Source organism: Myxine glutinosa, chromosome 3, assembly GCF_964187855.1.
Source record: "Myxine glutinosa chromosome 3, kmMyxGlut1.1, whole genome shotgun sequence".
In the NCBI taxonomy this organism is placed as follows: domain Eukaryota; kingdom Metazoa; phylum Chordata; class Myxini; order Myxiniformes; family Myxinidae; genus Myxine; species Myxine glutinosa.
Genome location: NC_136263.1, coordinates 172,217,778 through 172,238,457, shown reverse-complemented (window position 1 = coordinate 172,238,457; position 20,680 = coordinate 172,217,778). Strand labels below are relative to the sequence as shown.

At 48.2% G+C, this 20,680-nt stretch overlaps 2 non-coding genes across 2 annotated transcripts; both read left to right on the top strand.

Annotated features, from left to right (window-relative positions):
• The first annotated feature begins 9,666 nt into the window (after nucleotides 1-9,666).
• TRNAG-GCC (transfer RNA glycine (anticodon GCC)) lies at nucleotides 9,667-9,737 on the top strand. The gene has a single exon. It is a non-coding gene; the product is annotated as a tRNA-Gly (tRNA).
• Nucleotides 9,738-19,153: 9,416 nt separating this feature from the next.
• On the top strand, nucleotides 19,154-19,224 carry TRNAG-GCC (transfer RNA glycine (anticodon GCC)). Its single transcript has one exon. It is a non-coding gene; the product is annotated as a tRNA-Gly (tRNA).
• Nucleotides 19,225-20,680: the final 1,456 nt, after the last annotated feature.

Genomic DNA, 20,680 nt, shown 5'->3' with positions numbered 1-20,680 from the left:
CTACCCACCTGCACACCTCCACCACTGCAGTTGCCTCCGAGCTTACCTGCTCCTCACCCTAACCTAACTACCTGGGGAAGGCCCTCTGGCTCTCTCCCCACTCGGTGCCCTCTCTGGCACTGGGCTACCCGGGTCCGTCCTCCGGATCCTCGGGCCCCATCCACAACTCTACCGGCTCCCAGAGCCCACCTGCGGCCTCACCTGGCCGACATCCTCACAGTGGTGGAGTGCCCAACCAACTACACACACTAACAGGCTACACGCCCAGCCATTTCCACAACACTAATGCACCCATTCACAACACCATTCTGCCACCGCACCACAAATGCCAATATCCAACCACAATTTACCTGTACCCTCTACCTAACACTTACACTACCCGCCCCGGGTACTCGTGAAAGGGGTCCACTCTTCCCCCATCCACACCTTCGCACCATGCACACCACTCCGTACCACTTACTCCAACTCTCTCCACACACCTGTACTTGCACACCTGTGCTCTCACACCTGGTGCCACCTGCACCCTTCTCTCCCCAAGCGCATTCGCGCTGATCCACACCACTCACTACTCATACACTGCTCCACACACCTGTCCAGTTGCACACCTGTGCAATCACACCTGTTCAATTCTCACACACACAGCATCATCTCAGCTAACTACTCCCTTCTGAAACTTGCGCTTCCCAGTCATCCCTTTAAACTATTGCGCTCCCTCGTCATTATCATCCACACTAATCTACCTGCGTCCCCACTACAGGTATCAGTCACTAACTAAACTTAACGTTACCTAATGTCAATCTCTTCTAGATCCCTACAATATAACCTAACCCACCCGGGCTAGTTTTCAATGCCATACACCCCATAATCTAGTGCTCCTTTGCCCCCACCATGGGAAGGGTGGCAGGGATGCCACCCTCTCCCACCGGGCCTATCGCTCCTCAATCCCCCAGTCCTCTGGCACTAATAAGCCCCCCCTTATTCAGAGGTACTGGGTCCCGCCTCGGCATCTAAAGCCGAGGCAATCCACGGGGGCGCCTGCTCGCCGGTGTAAGGTCTTATCCGGTCGGCGTGGACGATCCGAGGGAGGGCTCGTGGCCCCATTTTGATCTTAAAGACCACGTCACAGATTTGCGACAGGACGACTCCTGGGCCTTGCCAGGGGGAGGTGAGTTTTGGGCACCTTCCCTTCCGCCTCCGGGGATTAAAGAACCAAATCTTCATCCCCGGAGCGTATTGACTCCCCTGGCTCCGGTCGTCGTACCTGCGCTTCATCTTTTCCCCCGCCAGATGGAGTTGGCGGCGGGCGAAGGCATGGACTAGCTCCATGCCTTCCTCTAGGTGACGTGCGTACCCCTCCCTCGGCGGGTTAACCACTGTGTCTGGCACGGGACCGCATAGCAAGTCGGCGGGAGCCCGTAACTCCCGCCCATACATAAGCAACGCTGGACTGCATGCGGTGGCCCCGTGCTGGCTGGTTCGGTAGGCCATGAGCAAATAAGGGAGATGTTCGTCCCAGTCATCCTGACGGGTGGTGGTGAACAGTGCCAGTTGTTGGATTAAAGTTCGGTTGAATCTTTCCACCATCCCGTCAGATTGAGGTCTTAAAGGCGTTGTCCTGGTTTTTCGAATTGACAGGAGACTGCACACATCTTTTAGTAATTTGCTCTCAAAATTTCGTCCCTGGTCGGTGTGCAACTCCTGTGGAATCCCATGCCGGCACACAAATCCTTCCACGAAGGCCTGCGCTACCACCCCTGCTTCTTGGTTGGGGAGGGCGTAGGCCTCCGGCCACTTGGTGAAGTAGTCCATCACAACGAGGATATACTTATTACCTTGGCGGGTGCGGGGCAGCGGTCCTAGAATATCCATAGCCACCCGCTCAAGGGGGGCCCCCACCTGATGTAATTGAAGGGGGGCCCTCATCCTCCGTGCTGGTCCCTTTTTGGCAGAACAGGCGTCGCATCTCCGACACCAGTCCTGTATGTCGCGCCCCATATTCACCCAATAGAACCTCCGGCGGACCCGAGATATTGTCTTTGTCCTGCCCAAATGGCCGCCGGAGCGGGTACCATGCACCTGTTGCAATATGACGTTCTTGAATTTGTCAGGGACTATCACCAGCCAGGAAGTTCGATCAGAGGGAACCTCCACCCACTTGCGATACAAGATGTTGCCTTTCAATTCCAGGGTCTGCCACTGAGCCCAATATGCCTTTGTTTGTGCCCCGAGGGGGGTGACCTCTTCCCCCTTTGGTCTTTGCCCCAATTTGACCCAATTGAACACTGGCCCCAGGACAGGATCCTCCTGCTGGGCCGTGCTCCATGCCAAAGTTCCGAATTCCTCATCTGCAGTTAGTGGCAAAATTGGCCCTCTCACCCGGGTTGCCCGGACAACGAGGGTCGGGTCCGAATCGCCCAACTGTTCCCTCTCCTCGTGTCTCGCACAAAATTTGCAGTTTTCCCCCAGACAAGGACGCCGAGAGAGTGCGTCCGCATTACCATGGGCCTTCCCGGCCCTATGGGCCACATTAAAATCGTACTGCTGCAACTTTTCCAACCACCTTGCAATTTGGCCCTCCGGTTCCTTGAACCGAAGGAGCCATTGCAAGGAGGAATGGTCAGTTCTAACCAAAAATTTCCGCCCGTACAAGTACGGGTGGAAATGGTTCATGGCAGCCAGCATAGCCAATAACTCTTTGCGAGTGACGCAATAATTTCTCTCGGGCCTACTCAAGGCCCGACTATAATAACCAATCACTCTCTCCACGCCCTCCTGTGTCTGAGACAAAACTGCGCCCAATCCTTCCTGGCTCGCATCCGTGTCCAGGGTAAATGTCCCGTCACTAGTGGGGTAAGCTAGAAGGGGTGCGGATGTTAGACACCCCTTCAATTTTTGGAAGGCCTCGTGGCACTCCCGTGTCCAATTAAATCGCGTCCCCTTCTCCGTAAGCCGGTGGAGGGGACGGGCCAACTCCGCAAATTTCGCCACAAAGCGCCGGTAGTAGGAGCAGAGTCCCAAAAATCCCCGCACCTCTTTGATGGTACGTGGTGCGGGCCACTCCTCTACCGCTTTAATTTTGTCTGGGTCTGTTTTTACCCCCTCGCGGCCAATCACGTGACCTAGATAGGCCACCTCTCTTGCAAACAAAGTGCACTTACTCGGGTTCAGCTTCAACCCTGCCTGTCTGAGGCACCCGAACACCTGGTCCAAATTAGCTACTGCCTGGGGGAACGTTTGGGCATGTACCAGGACGTCATCCAGGTACACCAGGCATGACTGCCATGGCATGCCGCCTAGTACATGCTCCATCAATCTTTCAAAGGTGGCGGGGGCGTTACACAAACCAAACGGCATCACAGTAAACTGATACAGTCCCTTACCTGTGGAAAATGCCGTTTTCTCCTTCCCTGCCCTATCCATCTCCACCTGCCAATACCCACTCTTGAGGTCCAAAGTTGTGAACCAATTTGAGCCCGCAACGGCATCGAGGGTGTCATCAATCCTTGGCAGGGGATATGAGTCCTTGAGTGTCACGTTATTTAGCTGGCGATAGTCCACGCAGAACCGCGTGGTCCCATCCTTCTTTTTGACCAGCACAACAGGTGACATCCAAGGACTTCCCGAGGGCTCGATCACACCTGCGTCGAGCATTTTTTCAACCTGCTCGTCAGCTTCCGCCCTCTTGCTCCAAGGGAGCCGTCGGGCGGCCTGACGAATAGGCCGGTCCTCACCGGTGTGGATCTGATGTTTCACCAGGCCCGTACGTCCAATATCCTCGGTGGACAGGGAGAAGAGGTCCAAATGGGACCCAACCAGTTTGTGTAAGGCCTCCCTCTGGGTACCTCCCAACTCTATGCTGCTACGATTTACCATCTCGCAAATGGGATCGGGCCAATTCCTACTTGTTATTGAAGGCTCCCCCCGGGGTCGGCTCGGCTGGACGTTCTCGCCCCTCACTGTCGCGACTTCCTCAACGGGGGTGCAGCCAGCTACCCTCGTGCCCCTTACTATAGTGCGTGGTTCTGTACTCATATTTATTACTCGGACGGCCACTACCGGTCCGTCCGTTTTTACAAGGGTGCGGCCCACGATTAAACCCGGTATGGACTGCGCTGCCACCGGTTCGACCAGGCCGCAGGACTCCTGCCATGTTGGGCGAGCTGCCCATCGGGCCGGCACTATCGCCTCGGCCCTTGGGGGGATGGTCACGGCCTCGGAAGCCTCCAGCTCCGCTCTCTCGGCCGTGCTCACTCCCCCTAACGGCAGCTCTTCTACTCCCACCTGCAGGATCCCCCGGCACAAGTCGATTTTACAACCGCTGGCAGTCAACAGGTCCAACCCTATTAAACATGGGTCGCACACCTCCGCCACCCAAACATCTATCTCCCTCCTTACCGACCCTAACTTGAGGGTCACAGAACCACGCCCTATGATCGGGGCCGTTACCCCGGTAGCAAGCTGCAAACTATAATTTTGCAGGCGCTGGATCTTATCCCAGCCACCTGCGCTCGAATCAAGGACCACAGGGCTGATGATCGTGGCGCTAGCTCCTGTGTCCACTACGGCGTCTACCCCCACGCCGGCAATTTTGCATCTAATTGTCAGGCTACCGGTTCCAATTTGGCCACAATAAATGACCTGTCGCGTCAATGAGGGCTCTCCTCCATCCTCTGCTGCCGAACACCGCCCTACGTGCCCGACACCTTCTAGTTTCCCGGGGTCTGGCGGGGGGGTGTCTGGGGTCGGCTAACCCGCTCCCCCCTGGGCGGAGTTGAGGACCTCAACTGCCGGGGATCATCCCGGCGCGCGTTTCGACAGTGCCGCGCCAGGTGACCCAGGCGGTTGCAGGTATAGCACCTCACCTGGTAAGGTGCTTGCCTCCTGAATTCCAAATTCCCCCCCCTGTAGGTCCGAATTGGATTACCCGCTCGTGGTCCACCGCGGGCCACCTCCAGGGCCGCCTGCCATGGTCCAGGTCCTGCCAGGCGCTGGTCCACCAGCCTCCGGACCATGCCCGCCAGGTCAGGACCCACGTCGGGGGCGGGCCCCCTAAGGGGTCCGCCCTCCATCGGGGGTCCCATCTGGCGGACCGCCATTGCGAGACGCTCGCCCCCCCGGGCCAGGGGCCTCGCTGCTTCCCAACGGGCCGCAGCGTCAGCCGCCTGGCTCAGAGTCTGCGGGCGCCACATGGCGAGCTGTTGCCGGAGCTCAATATCCGGGAGGGCCTGGATAAAATGGTCCAGCGCCAGGCTTTCCCGGGAATCCGCTGCCATGCTAGCATGTGCGATCCCCACTGCGCGGCGAATGTCGTGGGCAAGTTCCCCGATGGCTTCCTGGGGCTTGCGCTTTCGCAGCGCGAGCTGAGCTTTAACAAGCTCGCTCTGCTGTTCTATTCCAAATCGATTAATTAGGGCGTCGCGGAGGGCTGGCAGGGTGAGAGCACCCGCTGGTAATGCCGTCAGCACCTCCGCCGCCGCGCCGCGCAATGCGGCCACCAGGTGTACTCCACCTTCGTCCTCACCCCAACCGTTACCCTTACACACACAGTCGAACTGCGCCAGGTACGCGCGTAGATCACTCTTGCCGTCATACGGCGCGAGTGGGACCTTGTGGGACCACCTCGTATGCGAGTCGTTGCCCGCCGGCCGGACCCCGTGCGTCGCCCCTTGCGGGGTCAGCGCGGGGCCGAACCGGCCGGGCCCCCACAGTACATTACCCCCAAGGGGCTCTCGTGCCTCCCCGGTCCCTCCAACAACTACCCCTGTTGGTGTCGATGCATGGGTCACACCTCCGCAACCCGCTACCCATTCCATACTCCCACAACCTTGCTCACCCACACCTCGCACCTCTCGTTCCATACCCTCCGGACCAGCCATACACCTCACTCGTGGCCTCTCACGAACTTCCGGGTCTATCTCAACCCCCAAGCTTATTAAATCACCTGGCGCATCATACGCACGACCATATTGGTCACCACTTACACCGGGTCCTCTTTCTCTTCGCTTCTCCTCCATCACCTGTGAATCCCTCATCCGGTTAATGAGCACATCATCACGATCCGAACACAGACTTTGGACCAATTCTTTTACTTCCTCCTTTATCTCTTTCTTATCCTCTCTCCGTCGCTTCTTAATTTCGCTCACCCCTTCTTCCACTTCTTCTAATTTTTGCTTCATCTCCTTCATCTCTTCGTGCGCCCCTTTAAGTTCTTCCTCTAACTCCACTTTATTTTTTTCTATGTGCTCCCGCACCTCCCGCTCTTTAACCTCCATTACCTCTACCACCTTGTCCATTTTCCTCGTCAGGTCCTCATGTACCGTCTGGCACTCTTTTTTAATTACCCCTACGTCCTTTTTCATCTCCTTCTGTGTCGATTTTAAACCCTCTATTACCGCTGTGTTCTTCTTTACCTGGTCCCCCAACTCCTTTTGTCCCACTGTCAGTTGTTCTACTCCCAGCGTCAACTCCTCTATACCACCTTGCAATTTTACAGTCCCCTTTCTCACCTCTTTCTCCATGCGCTCCTTACAGTGCCTCACCACCTCGCGCACTCCTCCGACCTCCTCACTCACTCCTCTTCTGATCTCCTCTCCCATCACTTGCATCTCCTGCCCAGATGCCACCCTCATCTGCTCCATTTCCTCCCTGTGAGCATCCAGTTTGGTTTCTACCCCCATTCTGACCCCCTCTATCTGCTGCTCCATTTGTTTAACTTCCCTTTCCGCTTGGTCCCTCATGTCCCTCAATTTGCCTTCCATACTGTTCTCTAACCCCTCTAACCCATTTTTCACTCCCTCTATCTGATTCTCCTGGGCAGCCATTCTATTTTCTACCCCCGTTAACCCATGTTTCACCTCTTTTATCCCGTTGTCTAACCCCTCAAAATTATTGTCTAACTTCCCAAATTTCTTGTCTAACTTCTCAAAATTATTGTCTAACTTCCCAAATTTCTTGTCTAACTTCTCAAAATTATTGTCTAACCCCTCACTGGTACCCCTCGCTTCGTCCCTCATTACCCCCATTTGCTCACTCAATCGCTCAATTTGGCTCCCCATACTCATCTGTACAGCTGCCTGTAGCTGCGCAATGAGGGCCTGTATGTCAATCGGCTGCATGTTAAAGCCCGTTGATACAGCGGGCTCGGCTACCGCGCGCTCTTGCGAGGCGCCATTTTGCGTGCCTGCTACCCTCGCTGTTTCGCTCTCCTCATGTCCCTCAATTTGGTCCTGGACCGACCCTGCTTCACTCTCCCCTACCGGACCCTAGCCGTCTTGATCCGCCATAGCGCGACTTTCAAAATTCGAGTTTCGTAACACCAATCCAAATTTTGCTGTTATAATTTCGTCGAGCGCAGTAACCGCGGGACTGCGCTCCGGATCGATTTGGTCGAGCGCCGTACGCGCTCCGGCTCGATTTTCCCTCCCAAAATTTGGGCCTAACTAATTTAGTCCCGGGTCCGAATCTCACTCCTCGACACCAATTGTTACAGACGTGGCTTAGATGTTAGTTTACCGAGCGGTTTTGGTATGACCACGTCTGCACAAGTTACCGATTATACTCGACGTTGACGAAGCCGCGCCACGCTGGCTCAATAAGAAAAAGAAGACACCCGGCTGGGTTATAAAATGACGACACCAGGGATACGGTTCTCAAGACCTCCGGAGGAGATTATATTCGTTACGGAAAAGGTTAGATTACAGGGGCTAGAGGTACAACATAGAAAGACAAGCACTTAGACACAATCTTATATTATTCCCCAACAGACGACAGGCAAACGGGACAACGGCTGACTCACACGGGGGTTGATGGAAAGGACAGGCGGGTAGCGATGGCCCCAGGTGCACCTGTGCTCAAAGGTTAGAATCGACCCGGTCCGGTCCAGAGATGCGGGGAGGTCTCGTCGCAGCGCTCAGAGGTGACGTTCTTTCTCAGGCGGGTTCCCTTCCTCTCAGCGGTCGTAGGCAAGGCAACGTTCTTTCTCCAGCTGGGGGCGCATCTGTCTCACATCCGGCGCGGGGCCGCGTATATCCGGCGGGGAGTGACACGCCCTCGGCTCGTTAGCGCCGCCCCAGATGGAATCGGCACGTTGCTTCTCATTGGGTGCGTGCGGGGGGGTTTACCAGGCTCCGCCCTTGACGAGGAGCTGACAAGGAGCCCCTTCGTGGTAACCCCGTGGAGCGCGTGGTCAATGGCGCTAATCGAGCCGGTGTGAGGACGCATCCTCCCCCGCTCCGCCGCCATCTCCTCTGTTGTTGTTGTAATTGTTGGGGAAGAAGATGGAAGGAGGTATGGGAAAGGTCCTAAACTCACTACTGATGCCATATAATCACATTCTGGTGCAACGAAGAGTCATAATTAATGGAGACGAGGCCTTAACTGACATAGACTAAGAATAACTAGGAAGATGTCCGAAAGTTGTCTACGTGTGGTGCGGTGGACCTGGGCACGACATTTAATGGGGGAATAAGGGGAAGGTCGGCTCTACTGATTGTTATTTACATGCAATGGGACTAGGGAATGGGGGATTGGGGAAAGTTGGGGAGTATTGGAGAAAATAGGGGAATATTTACAAGCGGATATGGAGGCCAAATTCCATATTCGCAACAATATACTGGGTGTCTTTCCAATGCCTTCCCAGCATTGTTTGTTCATGCTATGTCCTTTTAAATGCTGCACCTCAAGCAAACCTTTGGTTTTGGTTCCAACTTTCCATCCAGAAAAAACTTCCAACCACGTGACCTATGACACCAAGAAAGTACACTCCGCCTGTGATTGTGTTCATGATCACGTGTGTGAAGTTTCCTGTTGATCGGAAAAGGTTCGTTTTTCTATCCAAGATGGCTGCCAAACGACGTGACCTATGATGTCATCATTTTCACACTATATCCAGCAATTCCATGAGATTACATTTGCAAAATTTCGCATCGACATGGTGAGTGCTTTCAGAGAAAGTTTTTTTTGAATATTTTCCTTAAATCCAATATGGCTGCCAAACCACGTGACAAGATGACGTTTATTTTTCAACATGAAATGCCCATGGTCGGAAATATCGTTAAAATTTCGTATCGATCCATTCAGTGTTTTCAGAGAAGAACAATAATCCAAATTATGCAGTTTTTGCATAAAATCCAATATGGCTGCCAGACCGTGTGAGCTATGATTGAATCATTTTCAAATTTTATTCCCCAAGGCTGGTATATCATGTGTGTGGAGTTTCACATCGATCTGGTAATCTGTTCTGGAAAAGAAGATTTTTGAAGGTTTTATTTTCAATCAAACATGGCTGCCAAACATGGTGTCCGAAGACGTTATCAATTTAATTCTCACATTTTTGTGTTGTGTTGATCACGCTCAATACATTTCAAACTGATTGGATCAAGCATTGTCCTTGTCAAATTATGACATCACAATGAAGGCACCAATGACATCATCATTATCCTGCGCTCATGAAGCGAAAAGCGGGGTTACGCGATCAGTGGTGTGCGTGTGTTTGTCGTACGTGTCCACATTTAAAAAATTCATTCTCTTGGCTCATTAATTTCCATAGGATCGACTCCTCCTGCAGAACTTTTAGTGATAATTATGACGTCATAGGCCACGTGGTACGAACAGCATCTTGGAAAAAGGTTGCACCTCTCTACATTTGTTCAAGCATGAGTTCGCATCGCATTGGTGGTTCAGTGGTAGAATTCTCGCCTGCCACGCGGGAGGCCCGGGTTCGATTCCCGGCCAATGCATCTTTTTATTTTTCCAACAACCAATTTGTACTTCATTTAGTTTCCCAATCCTTGGGTGAAATGGATTCTCATGAATTGTCCCAATGAAATGACGTGATGAACGGGAATTTGTTGTCCTTACCTAATTACCTCAGCCACCGAAGGTTGAGGGAGATAATGTTTTCAGTCTGTCTGTCTTTCTGTCTGAGAGCAGGATATCTCATAAAGTTATGGGTGGATTCGGTGGAAACTTTGTGGACAGGTTGAGTGTGCAACAAGGAAGAATGAATGAGGTGTTGGTGAAGACCAGGATCCGGATACTGGAATTTCTCGGTTGACTACGACGAAGTCGGTGTGTCCTATTGCAGTCAAGATATGTCCTTCCGGCTATGGGTGCAATGACGTTTTTGTACACAACTCCTTTCCTTCGCCATCTCAGGCGCTGCATGACGTCATCACCGGGCACCCAAGGGAGTACCGGTACTCTTCTCCGAAAGGGAGTACTCAGTTTTCACTCCGGTTTCTTTCTTTCTTTTCTTTCCAGATATTTGCATATCTGGTTCTTGTTACTTGAAGAAATCGAAGATTTGTCAAGTATATTGGTTGTTCTTGTGCGTTATCTGTGTTTGTCTGTTTATCTGTTTGTCCGTCTTTACGTCAGTGGCCTACAGGTCACAATTTTCAACCGATCTTCACGAAACTTCACCAAATGATAGAGTTGGTTATAGCAAGAAGCCTAGTTTTTGGGGGTCAAAAGGTCAGTAGGTCAACATAGGCCAAAGGTCACCAACTTTGTCAAATTTCTAAAATCCTCAATTTCCCTCTGATTCACTTGAAATGTGAAAAGGATTTTCATATCAACTTAGTGAATTCAACCACCAACTATTTTTGAGGTTAACGTAGGCCAAAAGGTCAACATAGGCCAGATTTCGAAAATTGTTAATTTTCATCAGATTAACTTTAACTTTGAAGACGATTTGCATATCAGGTCACGGAATTCAACCACTAATTATTTTTGAGGTCAAAATGATGCTCTACTGAGTGCCCTGCTACTTCGTTCTGTTTTGCCAAGTGTCACTCTATGAGTGATTTTTCATTTGTGTGTTTGTTTGTGTGTGTGTTTGTGTGTTTGTCTGTCCTCTCACTTATACTTGCCTACAGGTCACAATTTTAAACCAACCTTCACGAAACTTCACCAAATGGTAGAGTTCGTGGTCCGACAAGGTCTTATATATTTTTGATGTCAAAAAGTCAAAAGGTCAAAATAGGCCAAAGGTCAACCACTTTTTTCCAAATTTCTAATATCCTTAATTTTCATCCGATTGACTTAAAATCAGCTTACTGAATCCAACCACCAACTATTTTTGAGGTCAAGATAGGCCAAAAGGTCAACATAGGCCAAATTTCTAAAATTGTCAATTTTCATCAGATTAACTTAAACGTTGAAGACAATTTGTATATCAGGTCACTGAATTCAACCGCTAACTATTTTTGAGGTCAGAAGGATGCTCTACTGAGTGCCATCCGACTTTGTTCTGTTTTGTCAAGTGTCGCTCTGTGAGTGATTTTTCATGTGTTTGTTTGTTTGTCTGGGCGATATCTCAGCCATCCTCTGAGCTGGGAAGCTGACATTTCGGCAAGTGCTTTGGCAAAACGATATTTTTTGTTTTTTGATTAATCAATTAAATAGATTAATTACTTAATTATTATCGATTAATGAAGTACTTATTTATTTTCTTTCTCATGTGGTCAATATCTCAGGCACCTTTTGACCTGGAAGCTGATATTTGGACGCGATAAAGACGAATTGATTTGGCTCTAAATGGTATATTTCATTTATTGATTAATCAATTAATCGATTTTTCATTTATTGATTAATGATTTATTTTTTTAGATTAATGACTTATTTAATTAATTTCAAAAAGTTACAGCTTCGGATGATACACTGGTAGATGAGGTATGCTATTAGCCAATTATTGATTAAGAAATTATTTTACGATCATTATTTATTGATTTAAATATACAATTAATCCATCAATTATTGTACACCTCTCCCTCCCAATACCGTCTCTGTGTGCTGCATGGTGGCATCCCCGGTATAAAAGAAGGAAGCAGTGCGGAAACAAAAGAAACACAAGAGAGTTAGTTCATAGAACACGATACCCCGCGCAGTGTTCAGGTATATTCTTGTTTGGGACCCTGTGCATAAAATAAGGTTTCCAGTTTTCTCCCACAGGAAAGAGCAGAAGACACCCGAGTCCCATCATGGCAGACCCGATCATGCACAGCCCCATCTCAGCGTGCACGACCATGTATCCTTGTTGTTCGTCTTCACATTATCCATCTCCGCATTTCTTCCCTTTGTGCAATCAATGGACGGACCATTCCCGATCCTTCATGGAAAAATCTGGAATCCAAGGGGGAGTGGAATTTTACCAAACGAAGACAATCATGTCGGTGCTGCTCCCTCCCCAGTGCATCAAGTAATGTTTCTCGTTTTGTCCCACGGGAAAGAGGCAGAACCGACCGATAATCCCATCATGGAAGTCCTCCAAGAGAAGTATTCGTCAGCACTCCAATAAATAAGAAAGAGCAATCATAGATTGCAGGGCCTCGCCATCACATGTTGGTGTGGTGTATTGGCAACAATGATTTATGTTCACACAGCACACAAACAGTCCTTTTCGGTTTTATAGTAGACTAGCACTAGCAGGAGAACCCGGCATTGCTGAGGGGGGGTAGGGGGAGCAGGAGAGGGAGGGGTGAGAAGGGGAGTGGGGGATGTGGAAGAGGGAGGAGAGGAGGAGGTGAGGGGAGAGGGAGGGGAAAGATATTTTACATATACATCTTTTTTTGGGGGGTGGCTTTGTCAGGCCCGTCCGTTTTGGGGGAGGGAGGGGAGGGAAGGAGGAAACATGTACACTTGCAAAGAGTGCCTTTAACCTCAGTGTTGTCCAGGTAAAAAAGGAAATGGTAATACCCTCTGCCACCATCACCAGGTGGCGCGACACGGTACACATTTACATAGAGAATTTACGCCCCTCTCCTGGTCCCCAACACCCACGCATGAAGCTGAGGCCACATAGCCTATGTTACCCCCCACACAAAGTTGTATTTGTACCCCGCGTAAAGTATAAAAGCATTTATAGCTGGAGTACCTGGTGTTGTTCAAGCAAAAAAGAAACATTAACATATTTGAAATTAGGGCAAATATAAGTGAAAAGCAATTACATCCAAATCAGAATCCATCACAAATGTCAAATCATCATTTTACCTTTTCGTTGAATATAAGCTGGTGAATGTGCCGTTCATCACGTTTCTGAGTTAAGTGTTATGATGTTCAGGAAGAAGAAACAGCCTTACCACTAACTTCAACCGCTTCCGGAATTGTTAGATTTATTTGTGTTCAAATGTCTGGTGATTGTTTTTTTTGTTTTTTTTTGTTTTTGGGATACAAGATCGAGGCTCGAGAAAGAGCTAACATCAATCACACAAAAAGTCAAACCGACACATAAAAGACAAAATAAGGGGAGCGGTAGACAAGATGGGGTGAGAGGGGGAAGGACACAAACACAACATTTGAGAGCAGGGACATCGAGAGAACCGTGGGAGGGAGGGGGCTTGGGGGGAGGTGGGAGAGGTATAAACCATATGGACACTGCAAGCACTTCCAGGAAAGAAGTTGAAATTTCAAAAAAGTGGATCTGGGGTGAATTAGCGTGGGTAGAAAAATATCAAGGTTTTCGATGGGGGAAGATAAGAGATGGTGGTGAACAGCTGTTTTAAAGACCTGGACGGAGGAGTGCGATTGAAGGGAGTGGGGGAGTTTGTTCCAGAGGCAGGAGAAAAGGGGAATGAAAGAGTGAAGGTGAGCAGAGAGCCTAGATTTTGGCAGTTTAACCAAGAGAGGGTTGCTGGCAGATCTTGTGCGACCTGTAGGAATATTTGGGGGACAGAGCACAGAGAGAGCTGGGGGAGCAAGGCCGGAGAGGAGTCGGTAGAAGACAGAAAGACCACCAACCTGCCTGCGGTGAGTGAGTGAAAGGCCCTCGGAGTTAGTTTCATCGCAGGAGGTTCCAATGATTCTGAATGCTTTGGTTTCAACAGCGTGAAGCCGAGCTCGGTGTGGGGCAGGAGCACCAGCCCAGAAGGGGGGAACTGTATTCCAGTGAGCTGTGGATGAAAGCCTTGTATGTGGTGAGGAGGTCAGGTGTGCCAAGGAAGGACTTCACATGACGGAGGACGCCCAGTCGGCGACTGGCTTTGGAGGTCAGCTTGGAAATGTGGTTTTCCCAAGAAAGATCAGAGCAGATGGTGAGACCCAAAAGCTTGAGTGACAGAACTTCTTGGAGAGGATTGTTGACAAAGTAGATGGGAGGGTTTTCCAGTCGGTCTTTTCGGAGAGACATCGTAAGAGTGTGAGATTTGTCAGGATTGGAAGACATGTTCCACTTGTTTGAACAGTCTGTGATTTTGTCCAGGTCTGCAGAGAGTGAGGAGGCTGCAGACTGCCGATCTGAGGGATGAGGAATGGAGCGGCAGAGAGTGGAGTCATCAGCAAAGAGAGAGAGAGGATTTTCCAGAGAGTCGGAAAGATCATTGATGAAGCCCAGAAAAAGCACAGGGCCCAGAACACTACCTTGGGGAACTCCAGCCAGAACAGGAAGGGGAGATGAGAGAAATCCATTCAGGGCCACACGTTGACTACGACCTGAGAGGAAGTCCGCAAGCCATGCATGGAGATTTCCATGGATACCATCGGAGGAGAGTTTGGTGAGCAGAGCGGAGTGCCAGATCGTATCAAAGGCACGTGATATGTCAAGGAAGGCAGCTCTGATTTCCTTTTTGGCATTGAGGACCTCCATCTATTGTTGAGACAGCAGAAGCAACATGTCCAGAGTAGCATGACCTGGTCTGAATCCAAATTGATAAATCGGAGATCAAGCCATTGTAGAAGAGGAAGGATTTTATATCCGAAGCAATGATGGATTCCATGACTTTGCTGATAAAATTGGGAGCAGGCTGATTGGTCTGTATTTGCAAGGATCTGTATTTTCACCTTTTTGTGTAAAGCGGTAATGTTTGCTGATTTTCAAGATGCTGGCAGATGACCTTGAGCAAAAGAGAGGGTGAAAAGAACAAAGATAGGGTGAGATAGAGCGGCAGAGCAGGATTTTAGGACCTGTGGGCTGATGCCGTCTGGTCCAGTTGCAGAATCAGAGTCGAGGTTTGACAAAAACTTCTCCACCTTGTCATGAGAGAAGGACACAGAATCCAGGAGCAGTTGGGTTCGACTGGGTAAGGTGGGAACAGAGAGAGATGGGTTTGGGCCAGAAGATTTTGAGGCAAACACAGAGTTGAGGCATTCGGCTTTGTCATGTGCGGTGTCAACTGTGTTGCCATTTGAGGTAGGGGAGGGGATGGAGGGGGAACAAACACCAGAAACGGATTTGACCAGACGCCACCAGGATTTGGAGGAAGGAGACAGGTTTGAGAGTTCATTCTTGAGTGTGGAGAGATAGTGCTACCTGGCACTCCTGAGGGTAGACACACACTTGTTCCGAGCTTGGTGGAAGGAACTGAGATTGCCTTCAGTTGGATTTGCCTTCCAAGCAGCAAAGGCAAATTGTTTCAGGGCAACTGCCTCACCACAAGATTCAGTGTACCATGGACGGGAGGAAGGGTACGACAACCTGAAGATGAGATGGGATAAATCTGTGCATGAGAGAGAGCAGTTTGCTTTGGAAGAATTCCCAGGAAGGATTGATGTTAGAGGCAGGAGAAATGGGAGACCAGTCCAGATGATAGATGGCTGCTTGCAGACCGTGCCAGTCGGCCTGAGTGAAATGCCAGACTCGGCGATGCTGAGATGGCTCTCTGAGAATGGCCAGAGAGATGTCCACTTTAACAAGCACATGATCAGAAGAACCGATTGGAGCAGAAGAAGAGCAGCAGACATTTGCAGGTAAGTTTGTCATAAGTAAGTCTAGAAGAGAAGATACTCCATTGACTGAGATCCCGGTCGGGAAATTGACAGATTGTGTCAGTCCCAATGAGTCGCAGAAGTCCTATGCTGAAGTGCCATGGCTGGTGATAGAGGAACCCACACCCAGCCAGCTGGCATGATAGTTGAAGTCGCCACATATGAAGAAGAGAGAGTTGGGATGAGTTGATGGAAGATGGTCCATGTTGTCAGACAGCGAAATTTAAATGGCCATCACTGTTTGGAGGATGGTACAGAACACATATGAACAAAAGGTGGGAGCAGAGAGGAAGCCGTAGCCAGAGGTACTCCTTGGGGTGTGGTGGAGAGAGGGCAGTACAAGGAGAGTGAGGAAGAGAGTTTTTGATAAAGATAGCAACCCCACCTCCAGGACGAGGCTCAGGTCTATCATACCAGAGGAGGGAGTAACCAGGAAGAGATTTTAAGGAATCATAGACATCTTGAAAGAGGAAAGTTTCTGTTTAGCAGATCAAGTCTGGATTGTCAGAAGCAACCTGAATGGAGAGATCAATCAGGTTTGAGTGAAGGCCCCGGATGTTTGAGGTCCATACCATTAATGAGGAGAGAAGGGGAGCATCGGGTGCAGGACAGGGGAGGGAAGGGGTAGGGTCAGATGAAGGATGAGAGCGGGAGGTAGGGAGAGCAGGTGATTGTGTGTCAGAGATTACAGAAGAGTTCAAAGAAAGGGAAGGATGAGGAGGACGAAAGGTTTGATGGTGATGGGATGAGGCACAGCGAGGGGTTGTTTGAGTGGGGGGCAGAGGAAAGACGAAGGTTGGGGGAGGTGGAGGTATGAGATGGAAGGGAGAAGAAGTGGAGAGGAGGGAGCTTTGAGGAGGAGGAGGGAGGGGGGAGAATTGGAGAGGGATGGTAGGGGGGGGGGGGAGATTTGAAGGGGAGGGGAGAGGGGGGAGTTTAGGAAGGGAGGGGCAAGGGGGGAGTTTAGGAGGGGAGGGGCAAGGTTTTATAACAAATTGGGTTTAGTTTAGAAAGTGGATGATTAATGAAAGACGAACATTTATAACAAATTGGGTTTATTGTGATTTTCAAGTTAGCGATCCGTTTCAGAACGATAGAGGAGGGGTGGAATGAAAATGAGTTTGGAGCATGTCGTGAGGAAGAATTATAAGAGATTGAATTTTTTTTTGAAGTGGAATGAGTTGAATAGGAAATTGAAAAGAGCCTTTTAAATAGGAAGAAAAACAGCATGTTGTAATATACCACTGAATAAAACACTGCAGGGGAAAATTTAAACATATTTAAACAGAACCGTGAAGAACAATCTTATATTCACAAAATATGAATGGGGAGAGGGCCTCGAGGGACAACCACGAGTCACGTGAACAGGGCAAAAGGTGGAAGGCAAGAAGATAAAGGGGGCGGGGCGAGACAGCGCACATGGACAGAAGCACACGATGAGACAACAGTACACGTGGAGAAAGGGAAATACATGTTTTGTTTTTTTTGGGGGGGGGGGGGGTGGGATTTAAAACGTTAGACAAAGAGTAGATATTCGGGGAAGTTCGGGGCAGAAGGGAAAAATCTAAGAACCAAGTAAAAACAGCGAAGGAAGGAACTTAAGTGAACAAACTTCGATGGGGGAAGCCTCAGGCTACAAGGCCACACACGCGGGGCAAACAGAAAACGATTAATTTATTACGAGTTACAGGAAATTCCAACCAAAACAAACTAGAAACAAACAATAATGCATCGACGATAAAATAAGGAGTGGAAATTTGACAAACACACGAATGGAAAAAATAACTTAACTTTGGATGCCGGGAGAGAACAAAAGTCGCCACCTCGATCGAGAAACCGGAAGCGGAGTCCCCAAGTACAGATTTGAAGCGGAGTTTTGTATTTTGCAATTTTGTATTTTTGTAAGCGGAGATTTGTATTTATTTATGCTAATGTGTACTTCTATATAACTGTCATTAATCAAAAAGTCTTCGGCACTACAGAGCGATTTTTTTAAATCCAAAAAAGACAAACTTTTAAAAAAAAAATTTGTTTTTCTTTTTTCCAAAAACACTACCAAGCACTCAATGATGAACCTCTGAAAGTTTGACGAAGATCCGTTCAGCCATCTCTGAGAAAAATGGCGACACAGACAGACAGACAGACCAACAGCTCTCTTATATAGTAGATAGATTCACATTCCAATCGTATGTATTTTATAGACGTACTCACATTCCAATTGTACGTACTCTATAAACGTATGCACATTCTAATAATACATACACTGCAGATAAAAACACGTTCATAATAACATGCACTTTATTGACATACTCACATTATTAATTGATTTTGATGGACCATACACTTTACAGAGCATCGAATGCCGCCAAAGCAGTTTCTTGGCAAGGTTTATTTATATACTGGGTGTCTTTCCAATGCCTTCCCAGCATTGTTTGTTCATGCTATGTCCTTTTAAATGCTGTACCTCAAGCAAACCTTTGATGTTGGTTCCAACTTTCCATCCAGAAAAAACTTCCAACCACGTGACCTATGACACAAAGAAAGTACACTCCGCCTGTGATTGTGTTCATGATCACGTGTGTGAAGTTTCCTGTTGATCGGATAAGGTTCGTTTTTCTATCCAAGATGGCTGCCAAACCACGTGACCTATGATGTCATCATTTTCACACTATATGCAGCAATTCCATGAGATTACATTTGCAAAATTTCGCATCGACATGGTGAGTGCTTTCAGAGAAAGTTTTTTTTGAATATTTCCCTTAAATCCAATATGGCTGCCAAACCACGTGACAAGATGACGTTTATTTTTCAACATGAAATCCCCATGGTCGAAAAAATCGTTAAAATTTCGTATCGATCCATTCAGTGTTTTCAGAGAAGAACAATAATCTCAATTATGCAGTTTTTGCATAAAATCCAATATGGCTGCCAGACCGTGTGAGCTATGATTGAATCATTTTCAAATTTTATTCCCCAAGGCTGGTATATCATGTGTGTGGAGTTTCACATCGATCTGGTAATCTGTTCTGGAAAAGAAGCTTTTTGAAGGTTTTATTTTCAATCAAACATGGCTGCCAAACATGGTGTCCGAAGACGTTATCAATTTAACTCTCACATTTTTGTGTTGTGTTGACCACGCTCAATAAATTTCAAACTGATTGGATCAAGCATTGTCCTTGTCAAATTATGACATCACAATGAAGGCACCAATGACATCATCATTATCCTGCGCTCATGAAGCGAAAAGCGGGGTTACGCGATCAGTGGTGTGCGTGTGTTTGTCGTACGTGTCCACATTTTAAAAATTCATTCTCTTGGCTCATTAATTTCCATAGGATCGACTCCTCCTGCAGAACTTTTAGTGATAATTATGACGTCATAGGCCACGTGGTACGAACAGCATCTTGGAAAAACGTTGCACCTCTCTACATTTGTTCAAACAAGGGCTCACATCGCATTGGTGGTTCAGTGGTAGAATTCTCGCCTGCCACGCGGGAGGCCCGGGTTCGATTCCCGGCCAATGCATCTTTTTATTTTTCCAACAACCAATTTGTACTTCATTTCGTTTCCCAATCCGTGGGTCAAATGGATTCTCATGAATTGTCCCAATGAAATGACGTGATGAACGGGAATTTGTTGTCCTTACCTAATTACCTCAGCCACCGAAGGTTGAGGGAGATAATGTTTTCAGTCTGTCTGTCTTTCTGTCTGAGAGCAGGATATCTCATAAAGTTATGGGTGGATTCGGTGGAAACTTTGTGGACAGGTTGAGTGTGCGACAAGGAGGAATTAATGAGGTGTTGGTGAAGACCAGGATCCGGATACTGGAATTTCTCGGTTGACTACGACGAAGTCGGTGTGTCCTATTGCAGCCAAGATATGTCCTTCCGGCTGTGGGTGCAATGACGTTTTTGTACACAACTCCTTTCCTTCGCCATCTCAGGCGCTGCATGACGTCATCCCCGGGCACCCAAGGGAGTACCTGTACTCCTCTCCGAAAGGGAGTACTCAGTTTTCACTCCGGTTTCTTTCTTTCTTTTCTTTCCAGATATTTGCATATCTGGTTCTTGTTACTTGAAGAAATCGAAGATTTGTCAAGTATATTGGTTGTTCTTGTGCGTTATTCTGTCTGTTTGTCTGTTTATCTGTTTCTCCGTCTTTACGTCAGTGGCCTACAGGTCACAATTTTCAACCGATCTTCACGAAACTTCACCAAATGATAGAGTTGGTCAAAGCAAGAAGCCTAGTTTATGGGGGTCAAAAGGTCAGTAGGTCAACATAGGCCAAAGGTCACCAACTTTGTCAAATTTCTAAAATCCTCAATTTCCCTCTGATTCACTTGAAATGTGAAAAGGATTTTCATATCAACTTAGTGAATTCAACCACCAACTATTTTTGAGGTTAACATAGGCCAAAAGGTCAACATAGGCCAGATTTCTAAAATTGTTAATTTTCATCAGATTAACTTAAACTTCGAATACGATTTGCATATCAGGTCACTGAATTCAACCACTAATTATTTTTGAGGTCAAAATGATGCTCTACTGAGTGCCATGCTACTTCGTTCTCTTTTGCCAAGTGTCACTCTATGAGTGATTTTTCATTTGTGTGTTTGTTTGTGTTTGTGTTTGTGTGTTTGTCTGTCCTCTCACTTATACTTTCCTGCAGGTCACAATTTTAAACAAACCTTCACGAAACATCACCAAATGGTAGAGTTCGTGGTCCGACAAAGTCTTATATATTTTCGATGTCAAAAAGTCAAAAGGTCAACATAGGCCAAAGGTCAACCACTTTTTCCAAATTTCTAAAATCCTTAATTTTCATCCGATTGACTTAAAATCTGAATAGGATTTACATATCAGCTTACTGAATCCAACCACCCACTATTTTGTTGCGGTCAAGATAGACCAAAAGGTCAACATAGGCCAAATTTCTAAAATTGTCAATTTTCATCAGATTAACTTAAACTTTGAAGACAATT